The 18,716-nt window shown below is 54.8% G+C and overlaps 2 non-coding genes and 3 pseudogenes across 2 annotated transcripts in view; all 5 read left to right on the forward strand.

Moving 5' to 3' along the window:
- The window catches only part of LOC149168326 (18S ribosomal RNA), a 1,813-nt gene extending 1,509 nt beyond the window's left edge, over positions 1–304 (forward strand). The window contains exon 1 of the ribosomal RNA XR_016259957.1: positions 1–304. This exon is cut by the window's left edge and continues 1,509 nt beyond it. This is a non-coding gene — a ribosomal RNA (18S ribosomal RNA).
- A 2,636-nt stretch (positions 305–2,940) lies between these two features.
- On the forward strand, positions 2,941–3,094 carry LOC149168327 (5.8S ribosomal RNA). The gene has a single exon (XR_016259949.1). It is a non-coding gene; the product is annotated as a 5.8S ribosomal RNA (ribosomal RNA).
- A 270-nt stretch (positions 3,095–3,364) lies between these two features.
- On the forward strand, positions 3,365–5,230 carry LOC149168328 (25S ribosomal RNA; annotated as a pseudogene).
- A 781-nt stretch (positions 5,231–6,011) lies between these two features.
- LOC149168329 (25S ribosomal RNA) lies at positions 6,012–7,234 on the forward strand (annotated as a pseudogene).
- LOC149168330 (25S ribosomal RNA) lies at positions 7,235–8,718 on the forward strand (annotated as a pseudogene).
- Positions 8,719–18,716: the final 9,998 nt, after the last annotated feature.

Consider the following 18,716-nt stretch of genomic DNA (forward strand, 5'->3'; position numbering starts at 1 on the left):
TTGGAGAGGATCGGGAAATCTTCTCAAATTGCATCGTGATGGGGATAGACCATTACAATTATTGGTCTTCAACAGGGAATTCCTAGTAAGCGTGTGTCATCAACTCGTGTTGACTACGTCCCTGCCCTTTGTACACACCGCCCGTCGCTCCTACCGATTGAATGATCCGGTGAAGTGTTCGGATTGCGTCGACGATGGTGGTTCGCCGCCATCGACATCGTGAGAAGTTCATTGAACCTTATCATTTAGAGGAAGGAGAAGTCGTAACAAGGTTACCATAGGTGAACCTGTGGTAGGATCATTGATAGCAGGGGTTTTCTTTTTTGGTTCGGGTTGGTTGGGTTTCGATTGCAATGTGGGACTTTGTGGTGCATCTCTAGGGGAGCGGGTTTGGTGTTTGGCGGGAACATTGTTGGTTGCTTGTCTCGAGGTAACGCTTGTTTTTTCGTGTGTGCTTGCAAGCCATGCTTGTGCTTGTCCCACCCATCCTTTGTTTTTCTTCCCCCCAATGTGTTTCTGCAGGGGGTCCGGAAGCTTGTTTCTTGGGAGCCCTTCCGACGATCTGTTCGGCCGGGCATGGTTGCTGCAGAGTTGAGGTGCTCGGTAAATACGATGGATAAATTCGGACTCATTCGTAGTGGCGGTGCTCGGTCTTTTGTTCGTTGGAAGGCATGGGCCAAGGGTGCGGGCTTCCATAGTTGGTTCTCTCGAAAAGGTGGCGGCGGTTGATGTGTTGCTTGGGTGAGCTTTTTCGCTGGTGGTTGGGTCGAGGGAGTGGTTGCGTGCACGCCTGGTAGCTCAAAACTTCCGTGAGGCGAGATTTTCGGGGTGCGGTCAGTATGGGATGGATGAAGAGCGGTTCAACCCATTGGGCTGGCCACCCTAGTCCCTCCCGATCGTTCCTCGACATGCCCTCGCGGAAGGGTTGGGTGTCGAGGTAATGAAAAACCCATCCCTCGGTCTGAGCTCTATCGAGATCGCAATTTTCCCCGCCGACAGGCATGATGGTGGAAATCTTATCTCGTGCTTTTGCTGTCGAGGGAATTCCTCGTCCTCTCGTGACCCACTCCCCTTCTTAGGGAAAAAGAAATAGTTGGTCGTGTCTTTGTTCCTCCCTTTAGATTGTGGGTTTTTTGTGGGACTTGCATCATTTCTTTGTTTCATGGTGTGTGCTTTGCGAAGGTCCCTCTCGCTAGTGGCCTTGCACCATCAATGTATTTATGGCCCGTGGCTTTCTCCAGTGTTGAGCCTCAGCCCGTGACAACTCCTCTTTGGAGTTTGATTATTTGACCCCCATTGACTCTCTCGCTGGAAAGGTTGTTGGATGTTTTGTACATGGAGGGGTGTAAGAGCAGGGTGGGTTTGTGTTATTGGCAACGATATATTTGTCGTTTGAAGCCTTGTACCATTGGGTTGGGGGGCTGTGTGCTTCTCAGTGACGTGCTCCAGACACTGGTCTCATCATGGCCCTTGTCTTTTCTATTGGTCAGTTTTAGGTTGTGATTTATTTGCTTGGTTGTTTGCTATATGTTGTAAAGCTGGAAAGGGTGTTGTGCTGAATGCGTGTGGGAGGGTGTGAAGAGGTGGGATGCTTTTTTGATTGGGTGCCTTGTTTGATTTCTTTTTGGTTAGTGGACATCTACTCGGGGTGCTGTTGAGCTTCTCTCTTTTCTTGGGATCTTTTTTTCTTTGGTGTTGTTTTCTTCCCTTCTTCCTTTTGCCCCTAGCTTTATGGAGGAGAGGTGGGATTGTTGTGGATTGGTGTTCGGGAGGGACGAAAAGTAGTGCGAGTTCCCAGGGTGGCCACCCTAGTCCTTCTCGATCGCTGTCCCCTGCAGTTCCCCCCTTTATACGAGGGCGCGGGGTTTGGGAAGCTTTTTCTCTGTTTGAGCCTCCCCTTGTGAGCTGGTAGCCACGTTTGATATCTCTTGCTTTCCTGTTGTTTTCTTCCCTTATTGCTTTTGGCCCCTTGGCTTTACAGAGAAAAGGTGGGATTGTTGTGGATTGGTGTTCAGGAAGGATGAAAAGCAGTGCGAGTTCCGAGGGTGGCCACCCTAGTCCTTCTCGATCACCGTCCCCTGTAGTTCCCCACCTTTTTACGAAGGCACGGGGGTGGGGAAGCTTGTTCTCTATTTGAGCCTCCCCTGTGAGCCGGTGGACGTGTTTGATATCTCTCTTTCTTTCATGTTGTTTTCTTCCCTTCTTCCTTTCGGCCCCTAGCTTTACGGAGAAAAGGTGGGATTGTTGTGGATTGGTGTTCAGGAAGGACGAAAAGCAGTGCGAGTTCCTAGGGTGGCCACCCTAGTCCTTCTCGATCGTTGTCCCCTGCAGTTCCCCCCTTTTTGCGAAGGCACGGGGTTGGGGAAGCTTGTTCTCTGTTTGAAGCCTCCCCTTGTGAGCCGGTAGCCATGGTTGATATATCCCTTTCTCTCTTGTTGTTTTCTTCCCTTCTTCCTCGTGGCCCCTAGCGTTATGGAGAAAAGGTGGGATTGTTGTGGATTGGTGTTCCGAGGGTGGCCACCCTAGTCCTTCTTGATCGTCGTCCCCTTTAGTTCCCCCCTTTTGCCGAAGGCACAGGGCTTTCGGAGGCTTGTGCCTTGTTTTCTACCCTTTTCTTCCTTTCGGTCCCTAACTCTAAGGACAAAAGGGGGAATCGTTGTGGGCTGGTGTCGGGGAAGGGCTAAAAGCAGTGTCAGCTCCCGGGGTGTCCACCCTAGTCCTTCTCAATCATTGTTCCACGCATTTCCCCCCTTTTTGCGAGGGTGTGGGGCTGGGGGAGATTGTCCTCTATTCGAGCCTCCCCCTGTGAGGGGGTTAGACACCTTTGTTTCTCTTTCTCGCCTGCGTTTTTCCTCCTTTTTCCCCTTGGCCTTACATTTGTTGTTGGGGGGTGCCCCTATTCAATTTTGTGGCTGATTTTTCGGTAATACACGTAGAAACGACTCTTGGCAACAAATATCTCGGCTCTTGTTATGATGAAGAACGTAGCGAAATGCGATACTTAGTGTGAATTGCAGAATCTCGTGAATCATCGAGTTTTTGAATGCAATTTGCGCCCTAGGCCTCGGTCGAGGTCATGTCTGTCTGGGTGTCACATCCCATTCAAACGCGCTCCCTGCAATATGCTAGGGAGCAGCGGAGCTGGTTTTCCGTGCCCCGTGCGGTGCGGTCGACTAAAATACCTCAAGCGATGTTTCGTGGCGTGCGTCGGCGAGCGGTGACCTTGTCCCCTTGGATGGGCAGTCGGCGTTAGCCGATGCGGGCTTTGTGTGGCATCGCTCGAACTTGCTTTGCTCTCTCTTGTCCTCCCATGGGGTAGGGCAGATTTAGCTCCAACTTTGCGACCCCAGCTCAGGCGAGAACACCCGCTGAGTTTAAGAATATAATTAAGCGGAGGAAAAGAAACTTACAAGGATTCCCCTAGTAGCGGCGAGCGAACCGGGAAGAGCCCAACATGAAAATCGGGCAGCGGCGCTGCCTGAATTGTAGTCTGTAGAAGCGTCCTCAGCGGTGGACCTGGGCCAAGTCCCTTGGAAGGGGGTGCCTGAGAGGGTGACAGCCCCGTCAGCGCGGTACCCTACCGCATCACGAGGCATTGTCAGTGAGTTGGGTTGTTTGGGAATGCAGCCCTAATTGGGTGGTAAATTCCGTCCAAGGCTAAATACGGGGGAGAGACTGATAGCGAACAAGTACCGCGATGGAAAGATGAAAAGGACTTTGAAAAGAGAGTTAAAGAGTGCTCGAAATTGCCGAGAGGGAAGCAGATGGAGGCTGTCAATGTGTCTCAGTTGGATGCGGAACAGCTCAGGCTGGTCCGCCGCTTGACTTGAGGTGCAAACCAACACGGGCTGTTGCATCGTCACAAGTGCAGGTGCATTACTGCGTGTTGGTTTGCCACTGTGGTGGTCGAGGAACGAAGCATGCGCCCTTGTGGCGAGACGTGTGCACCTGCGCGCTCGTGGTGTTGGTTGGTGGGCATTCCATTCGACCCGTCTTGAAACACGGACCAAGCAGTCTAACATGTGTGCGAGTCGGCGGGTTTGAAAACTTGCAAAGCGCAAGGAAGCTGATGGGCGAGATCCCCTCTCTGGGGGGGTGCATCGTCAACCGACCTTGAGCTTATGCGAAGGGTTCGAGTGCAAGCACACCTGTTGGGACCCGAAAGATGGTGAACTATGCCTGAGCAGGGCGAAGCCAGAGGAAACTCTGGTGGAGGCTCGTAGCGATACTAACGTGAAAATCGTTCGTCTGACTTGGGTATAGGGGTGAAAGACTAATCGAACCATCTAGTAGCTAGTTTCCTCTGAAGTTTCCCTCAGGATAGTTGTAGCTCACGCACGCGTTTTATCGGGTAAAGCAAATGATTAGAGGCATCGGGGGTGTAAAGCCCTCGACCTATTCTCAAACTTTAAATAGGTAAGAGGGTGCGGCTGCTCCATTGAGCCACGTCGTGGAATCGAGAGCTCCAAGTGGACCATTTTTGGTAAGCAGAACTGGCGATGCGGGATGAACCGAAAACCGAGTTACGGTGCCGAATTGCGCGCTAACCTAGATCCCACAAAGGGTGTTGGTTGATTAAGATAGTAGGATGGTGGTCATGGAAGTTGAAATCCACTAAGGAGTGTGTAACAACTCACCTACCAAATCAACTAGCCCCGAAAATGGATGGCGCTGAAGTGCGCAATCTATACTCGACCGTCGGAGCAATTGCATGGCTCCGATGAGTAGGAGGATGCGGGGGTCATTGAGAAAGCTCAGGCGTGAGCTTGGGTGGATCAGCCCCCAGTGCAGATCTTGGTGGTAGTAGCAAATATTCAAATGAGAACTTTGAAGACTGAAGTGGGGAAAGGTTCCATGTGAACAGCACTTGGACATGGGTTAGTCGATCCTAAGAGATGGGGAAGCCTTGTATCAAGGGTGCACTCTGCACGAGAATCGAAAGGGAATCGGGTTAATATTCCCAAACCGGGACATGGTGGCGGGTGGAAACGTTAGGAAATCCGGAGACGTCGTCGGGGGCCCCGGGAAGAGTTATCGTTTCTTTTTAACAGCTTGCCCACCCTGGAATCGGTTCACCCGGAGATAGGGTCTAGCAGCTGGAAGAGCACCGCACGTCTTGCGGTGTCCGGTGCGCCCTCGACAACCCTTGAAAATCTGGAGGACCGAGTACCATTCATGCTCGGTCGTACTCATAAACGCATCAGGTCTCCAAGGTGAACAGCCTATGGTCAATAGAACAATGTAGGTAAGGGAAGTCGGCAAAACGGATCCGTAACTTCGGGAAAAGGATTGACTCTGAGGGCTAGGCCTAGGGGTCTGCGCCCTCAACTCGTGGGCTGTCGACAGTCTGCCCGAGCTGCTCTCGTGGCGAGGGCGAGCAGTCGCGTGCCGATTGGGCTACGGGTGTAGAATGCCCCCTGCTGGGGGCTTTTCCCTAGGCGTCAAACAATCGACTCAGAACTGGTACAGACAAGGGGAATCTGACTATTTAATTAAAACAAAGCATTGCGATGGTCCCTATGGATGCTGACGCAATGTGATTTCTGCCCAGTGCTCTGAATGTCAAAGTGAAGAAATTCAACCAAGCGCGGGTAAACGGCGGGAGTAACTATGACTCTCTTAAGGTAGCTAAATGCCTCTTCATCTAATTAGTGACACGCATGAATGGATTAATGAGATTCCCACTGTCCCTATCTACTATCTAGCGAAACCACAGCCAAGGGAACGGGCTTGGCAGAATCAATGGGGAAAGAAGACCCTGTTGAGCTTGAATCTAGTCTGACTTTGTGAAATGACTTGAGAGGTGTAGAATAAGTGGGATCCGTTTCCAGCGCAAGTGAAATACCACTACTTTTAACGTTATTTTACTTATTTCGTGGGGCGGAGATGGGGAATTGCCCCTATTTTTGGCCTTAAGGCACGAAGCGTGCGCCCTTGTGGCGGGCCGTGTGCACCTGTGCGCTCGTGGTGTTGGTTGGCGGGCTTTCCATTCGACCCGTCTTGAAACATAGACCAAGGAGTCTAACATGTGTGCGAGTCGGCGGGTTTGAAAACCTGCGAGGCGCAAGGAAGCTGATGGGCGAGATCCCCTCTCTAGGGGGTGCATCGTCGACCGACCTTGAGCTTATGCGAAGGGTTCGAGTGCGGGCACACCTATTGGGACCGAAAAGATGGTGAACTATGCCTGAGCAGGGCGAAGCCAGAGGAAACTCTGGTGGAGGCTCGTAGCGATACTGACGTGCAAATCGTTCATCTGACTTGGGTATAGGGGCGAAAGACTAATCAAACCATCTAGTAGTTAGTTTCCTCCAAAGTTTCCCTCAGGATAGCTGGAGCTCACGCGCGAGTTTTATCGGGTAAAGCAAATGATTAGAGGCATCGGGGGCATAATGCCCTCGACCTATGATCAAAATTTAAATAGGTAAGAGGGTGCAGCTGCTCCATTGAGCCACGCCGTGGAATCGAGAGCTCCAAGTGGGCCATTTTTGGTAAGTAGAACTGGCGATGCGAGATGAACCGAAAGTCGAGTTACGATGCCGAATTGCGCGCTAACCTAGATCCCACAAAGGGTGTTGGTTGATTAAGACAGTAGGACGGTGGTCATGGAAGTTGAAATCCACTAAGGAGTGTGTAACAACTCACTTGCTGAATCAACTAGCCCTGAAAATGGATGGCGCTAAAGCGCGCAACCTATACTCGACCGTCGGAGCAATTGTCTGGCTCTAATGAGTAGGAGGACGCGGGGGTCATTGAGAAACCTCGGGCGTGAGCTTGGGTGGATCGGCCCCTGGTGTAGATCTTGGTGGTAGTAGCAAATATTCAAATGAGAACTTTGAAGACTAAAGTGGGGAAAGGTTCCATGTGAACAACACTTGGACATGGGTTAGTCGATCCTAAGAGATGGGGAAGCCTTGTATCAAGGGTGCACTCTGCACGAGCATCGAAAGGGAATCGGGTTAATATTCCTGAACTGGGACATGGCGATGGGCAGCAACGTTAGGAATTCCGGAGACGTCGTCGGGGACCCCGGAAGAGTTATCTTTTCTTTTTAACATCTTGCCCACCCTGGAATCGGTTCACCCAAAGATAGGGTCCAGCAGCTGGAAGAGCACCGCACGTCTTGCGGTGTCCGGTGCGCCCTCGGTGGCCCTTGAAAATCTGGAGGACCGAGTACCATTCATGCCCGGTCGTACTCATAACCGCATCAGGTCTCCAAGGTGAACAACCTCTGGTCAATAGAACAATGTAGGTAAGGGAAGTCGGCAAAATGGATCCGTAACTTCGGGAAAAGGATTGGCTCTGAGTGCTGGGCCTAGGGGTCTGCGCCCTCAACTTGTGGGCTGTCGGCAGTCTGCCCGAGCTGCTCTCGCGGCGAGGGCGGGTAATCGCGTGTCGATTGGGCTACAAGCGTGGAATGCCTCCTACCGGGGGCTTTTCTTTAAGCGTCGAATAGTTGACTCAGAACTGGTACGGACAAGGGGAATCCAATGCTGATGCTGATGCAATGTGATTTCTGCCCAGTGCTCTGAATGTCAAAGTGAAGAAATTCAACCAAGCGCGGGTAAATGGCGGGAGTAACTATGACTCTCTTAAGGTAGCCAAATGCCTCGTCATCTAATTAGTAATGCGCATGAATGGATTAACGAGATTCCCACTGTACCTATCTACTATCTAGCGAAACCACAACCAAGGGAGCGGTCTTGGCAGAATGAGCGGGGAAAGAAGACCCTGTTGAGCTTGACTCTAGTCCGAATTTGTGAAATGACTTGAGAGGTGTAGAATAAGTGGGAGCAGTTTTCAGTGCAAGTGAAATACCACTACTTTTAACATTATTTTACTTATTCTGTGGGGCGGAGACAGGGCACTGCCCTTGTTTTTGGCCTTAAGGCACATTTCGGCCGGTCGATCTGGGTGGAAGACATTGTCAGGTGGGGAGTTTGGCTGGGGTGGCAAATCTGTTAAAAGATAACGCAGGTGTCCTAAGATGAGCTCAATGAGAACAAAAATATCGTGTGGAACAAAAGGGTAAAAGCTCATTTGATTTTGATTTTTGGTACAAATACAAACCGCGAAAGCATGGCCTATCGATCCGTTAGATTTTCAGAATTTGAAGCTAGGTGTCAGTAAAGTTACCACAGGGATAACTGGCTTGTGGCAGCCAAGCGTTCATAGTGACGTTGCTTTTTGATCCTTCGATGTTGGCTCTTCCTATCATTGTGAAGCAGAATTCACCAAGTGTTGGATTGTTCACCCAACAATAGGGAATGTGAGCTGGGTTTAGACCGTCGTGAGACAGGTTAGTTTTACCCTACTGATGAACCACACCACAATAGTAATTCAACTTAGTACGAGAGGAACCGTTGATTCACACAATTGGTCATTGCGCTTGGTTGAAAAGCCAGTGGCGCGAAGCTACCGTGTGTCGGATTATGACTGAACGCCTCTAAATCAGAATCCACGCTAGAAGCGGTGCATGTCACTCTTTGACTGTATCTCGACCCGCAGTAGGGGCGTCACTTTGTCGCCCCCAGGGGCCTGTGTCATTTGCAAACCGCGGCCGTGAAGCATCTCGGTCGGAGTAGCTTTGAAGTTCAATTCCAAATAGTCGTTGAGAAGAATCCTTTGCAGATGACTTAAATACATGACGGTGTATTGTAAGTGGCAGAGTGGCCTTGCTGCCACGATCCACTGAGATTCAGCCCTTGGTCGCCTCGATTCAGAGCTTTGCTCTTGTCACAAACAAAATCTGGGCAACCCTCTCGCACCTCTACCTCTTCCTCCAGACAATAATTTTTCATTGCTTGGGGGTGGGAAATTTGGGGTTTCCATGCCGCGACAGAAAGGGCGTCGAAGCCCAGGAAAACTCGGGTTCCCATGGCGCGCCCCGGCGCCAAAAATTTTGGGTTTCCACCGGGCTCCTGAAATTCAGGGCTTCCATGTCTCGCCAAAAATTTGGGGTCTCCACCCAGCACCTAAAATTTTGGGTTTCCACCGGGCTCCTAAAATTCGGGGCTTCCATGTCGCACAAAAAATTTGGGGTTTCCACCCAGTGCCTAAAATTTGGGGTTTCCACCCGGCGCCTAAAATTTGGGGTTTCCACGGGCGGGTCGGGTCGTGCCGTGCGTGGGTGCTCGGGTACACGTGGCAATGCCAAAAATGCTAAGTCATGACCCCCCGTGTGCCTTCTACACGTTCGTGCGACCCGTTTGCCCGACGTCGCCTTGTGCCTTCGTTCGGGTCGTGCACCCATGGAAACCCAAAATTTGATTCGGGTTTTGCATACAAGGAAACCCCAAATTTTATTCAGGTCGGGTCGTGTTGTGTCATGTGTGGGTGCCTGTGCAAACACGTTCGGGCGGGTCAGGTCGGCTGGCACAAGGCTGGTTGGGCTGTGTCGTGTCGTGTGTGGGTGCCCAGGCACACGTGGGCGTGCCAAAAATGCTAAGTCGTGACCACCCGTGTGTCTTCTACACGTTCATGTGGCCCATTTTCCTAATGCTCCCTCGTGCCTTCGTTTGGGTCGTGCGCCCACGGAAACCATGAAATTTCGTTCGGGTCGTGCGCCCATGGAAACACCAAATTTCGTTCGGGCGGGTCGGGACGTGTCGTGTGTGGGTGCTCGTGCAAACGGGTCAGGTCGTGTCATGTCGTGTCGTGTGACGGCGCCCAGCGCACACGTGGCCGTATAAAAAATGCTAAGTTGTGAAGGGGGGTGGGACTTGTGCACGATCATGCTGCCCATTTGCCTGAATCTCCCTTGTAAATTCATTTTGGTCGTGTGTTGGAGCCCACGTAAACTCGTTCAAGCGGGTCGTTTGCTGTGTAAACACTCGTTCGGGTGGGTCGTTTTCCATGTAAACTCGTTTGGGCGGGTCGTTTGAGGGCGCCCGTGTAAACTCGTTCGGGCGGGTCGGGTGAGGTCATCCATGCAAAAATGTTCGGGCGGGTCGGGTGAGGGCGTCTGTGCAAACCCGTTCGGGCGGGTCATTCGGGCGAGGGCGTCCGTGCAAACCCGTTCGAGTGGGTCGTTCGGGCGGGTCAGGCGAGGGCGTCCATGCAAACCAGTTCAGGCGGGTCGGGCGAGGGCTTCTGTGCAAACTCTTTCGGGCGTGTCGTTTGAGGGCACCCGTGTGAACTCGTTCGGGCGGGACGTTTGGGAGAGGGCGCACCTGGGCGAATGAGCCCGTATCAAAAATGCTAAGTTGTGACCCGAGGTTGGCTTTGTGCACGTTCGTGCAGCTTGTTTTCCCGACTCTCCCTTGTCGCTTCGTTTCGGTCGTTCGGGCACCCATGCAAAATCATTCGGGCGGGTCATTTGAGGGCGCCCGTGTGAACTCGTTTGGGCGGGTCGTTTGAGGGCGCCCGTGTGAACTCGTTCGGGCGGGTCATTTGAGGGCGCCCGTGTGAACTCGTTTGGGCGGGTCGTTCGGGCGAGTCGTTTGAGGGTGGCCGTGTGAACTCGTTCGAGTGAGTCGTTCGGGCAGGTCGTTCGGGCGGGTCGTTCGCGTGGGTCATTTGAGGGCACCCGTGTGAACTTGTTTGGGTGGGTCATTTGGGCGAGGGCGTGCACGGGCGAACGAGCCCGTATCAAAAATGCTAAGTTGTGACCCGAAGTTGGCTTTGTGCATGTTCATGCAGCTCGTTTGCCCGGCTCTCCCTTGTCGGTTCATTTCGGTCGTTCGCGTGGGTCATTTGAGGGCGCCCGTGTGAACTCGTTCGGGCGGGTCGTTCGGGCGGGTTGCTTGAGGGCGCCTGTGTGAACTCGTTCGGGCGGTTCATTCAGGCAGGTCGTTTGAGGGTGCCCGTGTGAACTCGTTCGGGCGGGTCTTTCGGGCGAGGGCGCACCCGGGTGAACGAGCCCGTATCAAAAATGCTAAGTTGTGACTCGAGGTTGCCTTTATGCACATTCGTGTAGCTCGTTTGCCGACTCTCCCTTGTCGGTTCGTTTCAGTCATTCGGGCAGGTCGTTTGAGGGTGCCCGTGTGAACTTGTTCGGTCGGGTCATTCGGGTGGGTCGTTTGAGGGCGCCCATGTGAAATTGTTAGGGCGGGTCGTTCGAGCGGGTTGATTGAGGGCGCCCGTGTGAACTCGTTCAGTCGGGTCGTTCAGGCGGGTCGTTTGAGGGCGCCCGTGTGAACCCGTTTGGGCGGGTCGTTCGGGCGAGGGCACGCTCGGGCAAATGAGCCCGTATGAAAAATACTAAGGTTTCACCCGAGGTTGGCTTTGTGCATGTTCGTGCAGCTCATTTGCCCGGCTCTCCCTTGTCGGTTCGTTTCGGTCGTTTGGGTGGGTCGTTTGAGGGCGCCCGTGTGAACTTGTTCGGGCGGGTCGTTCGGGCGAGGGAGTGCCCGGGCGAACGAGCCTGTATCAAAAATGCTAAGTTATGACCCAAGGTTGGCTTTGTGCATGTTCGTGCAGCTCGTTTGCCTGGCTCTCCCTTGTCGGTTCGTTTCGGTCATTCGGGCGGGTCGTTTGAGGGCGCCCGTGTGAACTCGTTCGGGCGGGTTGTTCGGGCGAGGGTGCGCCCGGGCGAACGAGCCCGTATCAAAAATTCTAAGTTGTGACTCGAGGTTGGCTTTGTGCACATTCGTGCAGCTCGTTTGCCTAGCTCTCCCTTGTCGGTTCGTTTCAGTCGTTCGGGCGGGTCGTTTGAGGGCGCCCGTGTGAACTCGTTCGGGCGGGTCGTTCGAGCGAGGGCACGCCCGGGCGAACGAGCCCGTATCAAAAATGCTAAGTTGTGACCCGAGGTTGGCTTTGTGCACGTTCTTTCAGCTCGTTTTCCAGGCTCTCCCTTGTTGCTTCATTTCGGTCGTTCGGGCAAGTCGTTTGAGGGCGCCCGTGTGAACTCGTTTGGGCGGGTCGTTGGGGCGGGTTGTTTTAGGGCGCCTGTGTGAACTCGTTCGGGCGAGCCATTCAGGTGGGTTGTTTGAGGGCGCTCGTGTGAACTCGTTCGGGTGGGTCGTTTGGGTGGGTTGTTTGAGGGTGCCTGTGTGAACTCGTTTGGGCTGGTCATTCGGGCAAGGGTGCTCCCGGGCAAACGAGCCCGTATAAAAAATGCTAAGTTGTGACCTGAGGTTGGCTTTGTGAATGTTCGTGCAGCTCGTTTGCCTGGATCTCGCTTATCGGTTCGTTTCGGTCATCCGGGCAAGTCGTTTGAGGGCGCCGGTGTGAACTCATTTGGGTGGGTCGTTCAGACGATGGCGCGCCTGGGCGAATGAGCCCGTATCAAAAATGCTAAGTTGTGACCCGAGGTTGGCTTTGTGCACGTTCTTTCAGCTCATTTGCCGGGCTCTCCCTTGTTGCTTCGTTTCGGGCATTCGGGCGAGTCATTTGAGGGTGCCCGTGTGAACTCGTTTGGGTGGGTCGTTTGAGGGTGCCCGTGTGAACTCATTCGGGCAGGTCGTTTGAGGGCGCCCGTGTGAACTCATTCAGGCGGGTCATTTGGGCGCGTCGTTTGAGGGCGCCTGTGTGAACTCGTTCGGGCAGGTCATTCGGGCAAGGGCGCTCCCGGGCGAACGAGCTCGTATCAAAAAAGCTAAGTTGTGACCCGAGGTTATCTTTGTGCACGTTCGTGCAGCGCATTTTCATGGCTCTCCCTTGTCGGTTCGTTTCGGTCGTTCGGGCGAGTCGTTTGAGGGTACCCATGTGAACTCGATCGGGTGGGTCGTTCGGGCGAACGAGCCCGTATCAAAAATGCTAAGTTGTGACCTGAGGTTGGATTTGTGTATGCTTTATCACCTCGTTTGCTGGGCTCTCCCTTGTTGCTTCGTTTTGTTCATTCGGGCGGGTTGTTTGAGGGCGCCCGTGTGAACTCGTTCGGGTGGGTCATTCGAATGGGTCATTTGAGGGCGCCCGTGTGCACTCGTTCGGGCGGGTCGTTCGGGTGAGGGCACGCCTGGGTGAACGAGCCCGTATCAAAAATGCTAAGTTGTGACCGGAGGTTGGCTTTGTGCACGTTCGTGCAGCTCGTTTGCCCGGTTCTCCCTTGTCGTTTCGATTCGGTCGTTCGGGCGGGTCATTTGAGGGCGCTCGTGTGAACTTGTTCGGGCGGGTTATTCGGGCGAGGGTGCGCCCAGGCAAATGAGCCCGTATCAAAAATGCTAAGCTGTGACCCGAGGTTAGCCTTGTGCACGTTTGTGCAGCTCATTTTCCCGGCTCTCCCTTGTCGGTTCGTTTCGGTAGTTCGGGCAGGTCGTTTGAGGGTGCCCGTGTGAACTCGTTCAGGCGATGGCACACCCAGGCGAACGAGCCCGTATCAAAAATGCTAAGTTGTGACCCGAGGTTGGCTTTTTGCATGTTCGTTCAGCTTGTTTGCCGGGCTCTCCCTTGTTGCTTCGTTTCGGTCATTCGGGCGGGTCGTTTGAGGGCGCCCGTGTGAACTCGTTCGGGCATGTCATTCGGGGGGTCATCGCGTATGAACTCGTTCGGGCGGGTCGTTTGAGGGCGCCCGTGTGAAATCATTCGCGCAGGTCGCTCGGGCGAGGGTGCTCCCAGTTGAACGAGCCTATATCAAAAATGCTAAGTTGTGACCCGAGGTTGGCTTTGTGCATGTTCATGCAACTCGTTTGCCTGGCTCTCCCTTGTCGGTTTCTTTTGGTCATTCGGGCGGGTCGTTTAACGGCGCCCGTGCGAACTCGTTCGGGCGGGTCGTTTGAGGGCGCCTGTGTGAACTCGTTCAGGCGGGTCGTTCGGGCGAGGGTGCCCCCAGGCGAATGAGCCCGTATAAAAAATGCTAAGTTGTGACCCGAGATTGGCTTTGTGCACGTTCGTTCAGCTCGTTTGTCGGGCTCTCCCTTGTTGCTTCGTTTCGGTCATTCGGGCGGGTCATTTTAGGGCACCCGTGTGAACTCGTTCGGGTGGGTCATTTGGGCGGGTCATTTGAGGGCGCTCGTGTGAACTCGTTCAGGTGGGTCGTTCGAGCGAGGGCGCGCCCGTGCAAATTAGCCCGTATCAAAAATGCTAAGTTGTGACCCATGGTTGGCTTTGTGCACTTTCGTGCAGCTCGTTTTCCTGGCTCTCCCTTGCCGGTTCATTTCGGTCGTTCAGGCAGGTCCTTTGAGGGCGCCCATGTGAACTCGTTTGGGCGGGTCATTTGAGGGCGCTCGTGTGAACTCATTCGGGAGGGTCCTTCAGGCGGGTCGTTTGAGGGCGCCAGTGTGAACTCGTTCGGGTGAGGGCGCGCTCGGGTGAACGAGTCCGTATCAAAAATTCTAAGTTGTGACCCGAGGTTGGCTTTGTGCATGTTTGTGTAGCTAGTTCGCCCGACTCTCCCTTGTCGGTTCGTTTTGGTCGTTCGGGCGGGTCGTTTGAGGGCGCCTGTGTGAACTCGTTCGGGTGTTTCATTCAGGCGAGGGCACGCCTGGGCAAACGAGCGCGTATCAAAAATTCTAAGTTGTGACCCGAGGTTGGCTTTGTGCACGTTCGTGCAACTCGCTTGCCCGACTCTCCCTGGTCGGTTCGTTTCGGTCATTCGGTCGGGTCGTTTGGGGGCGCCCGTGTGAACTCGTTTGGGCGGGTCGTTTGGGCGAGGGAGTGCCCGGGCGAACGAGCCCGTACCAAAAATGCTAAGTTGTGACCCGAGGTTGGCTTTGTGCACATTCATGCAGCTCGTTTGCCCGTCTCTCCCTTGTCGGTTCGTTTCGGTCGTTCGGGCGGGTCGTCTAAGGGCGACCGTGTGAACTCGTTCGCGTGGGTTGTTCGGGTGAGTGCGGGCCCGGGCGAACTAGCCCGTATCGAAAATGCTAAGTTGTGACCCGAGGTTGGCTTTGTGCATGCTCGTGTAGCTCGTTTGCCCGACTCTCCCTTGTCTGTTCGTTTCGATCGTTCGGGCGGGTCGTTTGAGGGCGCCCGTGTGAACTCGTTCGGGCATTTCGTTCGAGCGAGGGCGCGCCCGGGCGAACGAGCCCGTATCAAAAATGCTAAGTTGTGACCCGAGGTTGGCTTTTTGCATGTTCGTGCAGCTTGCTTGCCCAACTCTCCCTCATCAGTTCGTTTCGGTCGTTTGGTCGGGTCGTTTGAGGGCGCCCGTGTGAACTCGTTTGGGCGGGTCGTTTGGGCGATGGCGCGCCCGGGCGAACGAGCCTGTATCAGAAATGCTAAGTTGTGACCCAAGGTTGGCTTTGTGCACGTTCGTGTAGCTCGTTTGCTCAGCTCTCCCTTTTCAGTTCATTTTGGTCGTTCGGGTGGGTCGTTTGAGGGCGCCCGTTCGGGCAGGTCGTTCGGGCGAGTGCGCGCCTGGGCGAAAGAGCCCGTATCAAAAATGCTAAGTTGTGACTCGAGGTTGGCTTTGTACACGTTCATTTAGCTCGTTTGTTGGGTTCTCCCTTGTTGCTTTGTTTCGGTCGTTCGGACGGGTCATTTGAGGGCGCCCGTGTGAACTCGTTCGGGTGGGTCGTTCGGGCGGTTCGTTTGAGGGCGCCTGTGTGAACTCCTTCGAGCGGGTCGTTTGAGGGCACCCGTGTGAACTCGTTTGGGCGGGTCATTTGGGCGGGTCATTTGAGGGCGCCCGTGTGAACTCGTTCAGGCGGGTCGTTTGGGCGAGGGCGCCCCCGGGTGAACGAGCCCGTATCAAAAATGCTAAGTTGTGACCTGAGGTTGGCTTTGTGCATGTTCGTTCAGCTCATTTGCTGGGATTTCCCATGTTGCTTCATTTTGGTCGTTCGGGTAGGTCATTTGAGGGTGCCCGTGTGACCTCGTTCGGGTGGGTCGTTCAGGCAGGTCGTTTGAGGGGACCCATGTGAACTCGTTTGGGCGGGTCGTTCGGGCGGGTCGTTTGAGGGCGCCCGTGTGAACTTGTTCGGGTGGGTCGTTTGAGGGCACCCGTGTGAACTTGTTCGGGCGGGTCGTTCAGGCGAGGGCGCGCCCGGGCGAACGAGCCCGTATCAAAAATGCTAAGTTGTGACCTGAGGTTGGCTTTGTGCACGTTCGTGCAACTCGTTTGCCCGGCTCTCCCTTGTCGGTTCGTTTTGGTCGTTCGGGTGGGTCGTTTGAGGGCGCCCATGTGAACTCGTTCGAGCGGGTTGTTCGGGCGAGGGCGCGCCCGGGCGAACGAGCCCGTATCAAAAATGCTAAGTTGTGACCCGAGGTTGGCTTTGTGCACGTCTGTTCAGCTCGTTTGCCGAGCTCTCCCTTGTTGCTTCATTTCGGTTGTTCAGGCGGGTCGTTTGAGGGCGCCCGTGTGAACTCGTTCGAGCGAGTCGTTTGACGGCGCTCGTGTGAACTCGTTCGGGCGGGTCGTTCGGGTGGGTTGTTCGGGCGGGTTATTTGAGGGCACCCGTGTGCACTCGTTCGGGCGGGTCGTTCAAGCGAGGGCGCGCCCGGGTGAACAAGCCCATATCAAAAATGCTAAGTTGTGACCCAAGGTTGGCTTTGTGCACGTTCGTGCAGCTCGTTTGCCTAGCTCTCCCTTGTCGTTTCGTTTCGGTCGTTCGGGCGGGTCGTTTGAGGGCGCCCGTGTGAACTCGTTCGGGTGGGTCGTTCGGGCGAGGGCGCGCTCGGGCAAACGAGCCCGTACCAAAAATGCTAAGTTGTGACTCGAGGTTGGCTTTGTGCACGTTCGTGCAGCTCGTTTCCCCGACTCTCCCTTGTCGGTTCGTGTCGGTCCTTCGGGCGGGTCGTTTGATGGCGCCCGTATCGAAAATGCTAAGTTGTGACTCAAGTTTGGCGTTGTGCACGTTTGTTTAGCTCGTTTGTCGGGCTCTCCATTGTTGCTACATTTCGTTCTTTCAGGCGGGTCGTTTGAGGGCGCCCGTGTGAACTCGTTCGGGCGGGTCGTTTGAGGGCGCCCGTGTGAACTCATTCGGGCAGGTCGTTTGAGGGCGCCCGTGTGAACGCATTCGGGTGGGTCATTTTAGGGCACCCGTGTGAACTCGTTCGGGCGGGTCGTTTGGGCGGGTCATTTGAGGGCGCCCGTGTGAACTCGTTCGGGCGGGTCATTCGGGTGAGGGCGCGCCCAGGCGAACGAGCCCGTATCAAAAATGCTAAGTTGTGACCCGAGGTTGGCTTTGTGCACGTTCGTGCAGCTTGTTTGCCCAGATCTCCCTTGTCCTTTCATTTCGGTCGTTCGGGCTGGTCGTTTGAAGGCGCCCGTGTGAACTCATTCGGGCGGGTCGTTCGGGCGAACGAGCCCATATCAAAAATGCTATGTTGTGACCTGAGGTTGGCTTTGTGCACGTTCATTCAGCTCGTTTGTCAGGCTCTCCCTTGTTGCTTCATTTCAGTCATTCGGGTGGGTCGTTTGAGGGCGCCCGTGTGAACTCGTTTGGGGGGGTCGTTCGGGCGGGTCGTTGGAGGGCGCCCTTGTGAGCTCGTTCGAGCGGGTCATTTGGGCGGGTCATTTGAGGGCACCCGTGTGAACGCGTTCGGGCGGGTCGTTCAGGCGAGGGCACTCCTAGGCGAGCGATCTCGTATCAAAAATGCTAAGTTGTGACCCGAGGTTGGATTTGTGCACGTTCGTGCAGCTCATTTTCCCGGCTCTCCCTTTTAGGTTCGTTTCGGTTGTTCGGGCGGGTTGTTTGAGGGCACCCGTGTGAACTCGTTCGGGCGAGGGCTCACCCGGGCGGATGAGCGCATATCAAAAATGCTAAGTTGTGACCCGAGATTGGCTTTGTGCACGTTCGTTCATCTCGTTTGTCGGGTTGTCCCTTGCTTCATTTTGGTCGTTCAGGGGGGTGGTTCGAGGGTGCCCGTGTGAACTCGTTCGGGCGGGTCGTTTGAGGAAGCTCGTGTGAACTCGTTCGGGCGGGTCGTTCAGGCGGGTCATTTGAGGGCGCCCGTGTGCACTCAGTCGGGCGGGTCATTCAGGCGAGGGTGCGCCCGGGCGAGTGAGCCCATATCAAAAATGCTAAGTTGTGACCTGAGGTTGGCTTTGTGCATGTTCGTGCAGCTCATTTGCTCAGATCTCCCTTGTCAGTTTGTTTCGGTCATTCGGGCGGGTCGTTTGAGGGCGCCCATGTGAACTCGTTCGGGCGGGTCGTTTGGGCGAGGGCGTGCCCGGGCGAACGAGCCCATACCAAAAATGCTAAGTTTTGACCCGTGGTTGGCTTTGTGCACGTTAGTGCAGCTCATTTGCTCGGCTCTCCCTTGTCAGTTCATTTTGGTTGTTCGGGCAAGTCGTTTGAGGGCACCCGTCTCAACTCATTCGGGCGAGGGCGCACCCGGGCCAACGGGCCTGTATCAAAAATGCTAAGTTTTGATCCGAGGTTGGCGTTGTGCACGTCCGTTCAGCTCATTTTCCAGGCTCTCCCTTGTTGCTTCGTTTCGGTCGTTCGGGCGGGTCGTTTGAGGGCACCCGTGTGAACTCGTTCGGGCGGGTCATTTGAGGGCGCCCGTGTGAACTCATTCGGGCGGGTCGTTTGGGCGGGTCGTTTGAGGGCAGCCCATGTGAACTCGTTCGTGCGGGTCGTTTGAGGGCACTTCTGTGAACTCGTATCGGGCGGGTCGTTTGAGGGCGCGCGTGTGAACTCGTTCGGGCGGGTCGTTCGGGCGGGTCGTTTGAGGTCACCCGTGTGAACTCCTTCGGGCGGGTCATTCGGGCGAGGGCACTCCCAGGCGAACGAGCCCGTATCAAAAATGCTAAGTTGTGACCTGAGGTTGGCTTTGTGCACGTTCGTGCAGCTCATTTGCCCAGATCTCCCTTGTCCTTTCGTTTCGGTCGTTCGGGCGGGTCGTTTGAGGGCGCCCGTGTGAACTCATTCATGGGGTTGTTCTGGCGAGGT

This window comes from Pinus tabuliformis, chromosome 4_2 (assembly GCF_031772625.1).
Source record: "Pinus tabuliformis cultivar Carrire ecotype Pingquan chromosome 4_2, CPIR1, whole genome shotgun sequence".
Taxonomy (NCBI): Eukaryota; Viridiplantae; Streptophyta; class Pinopsida; order Pinales; family Pinaceae; genus Pinus; species Pinus tabuliformis.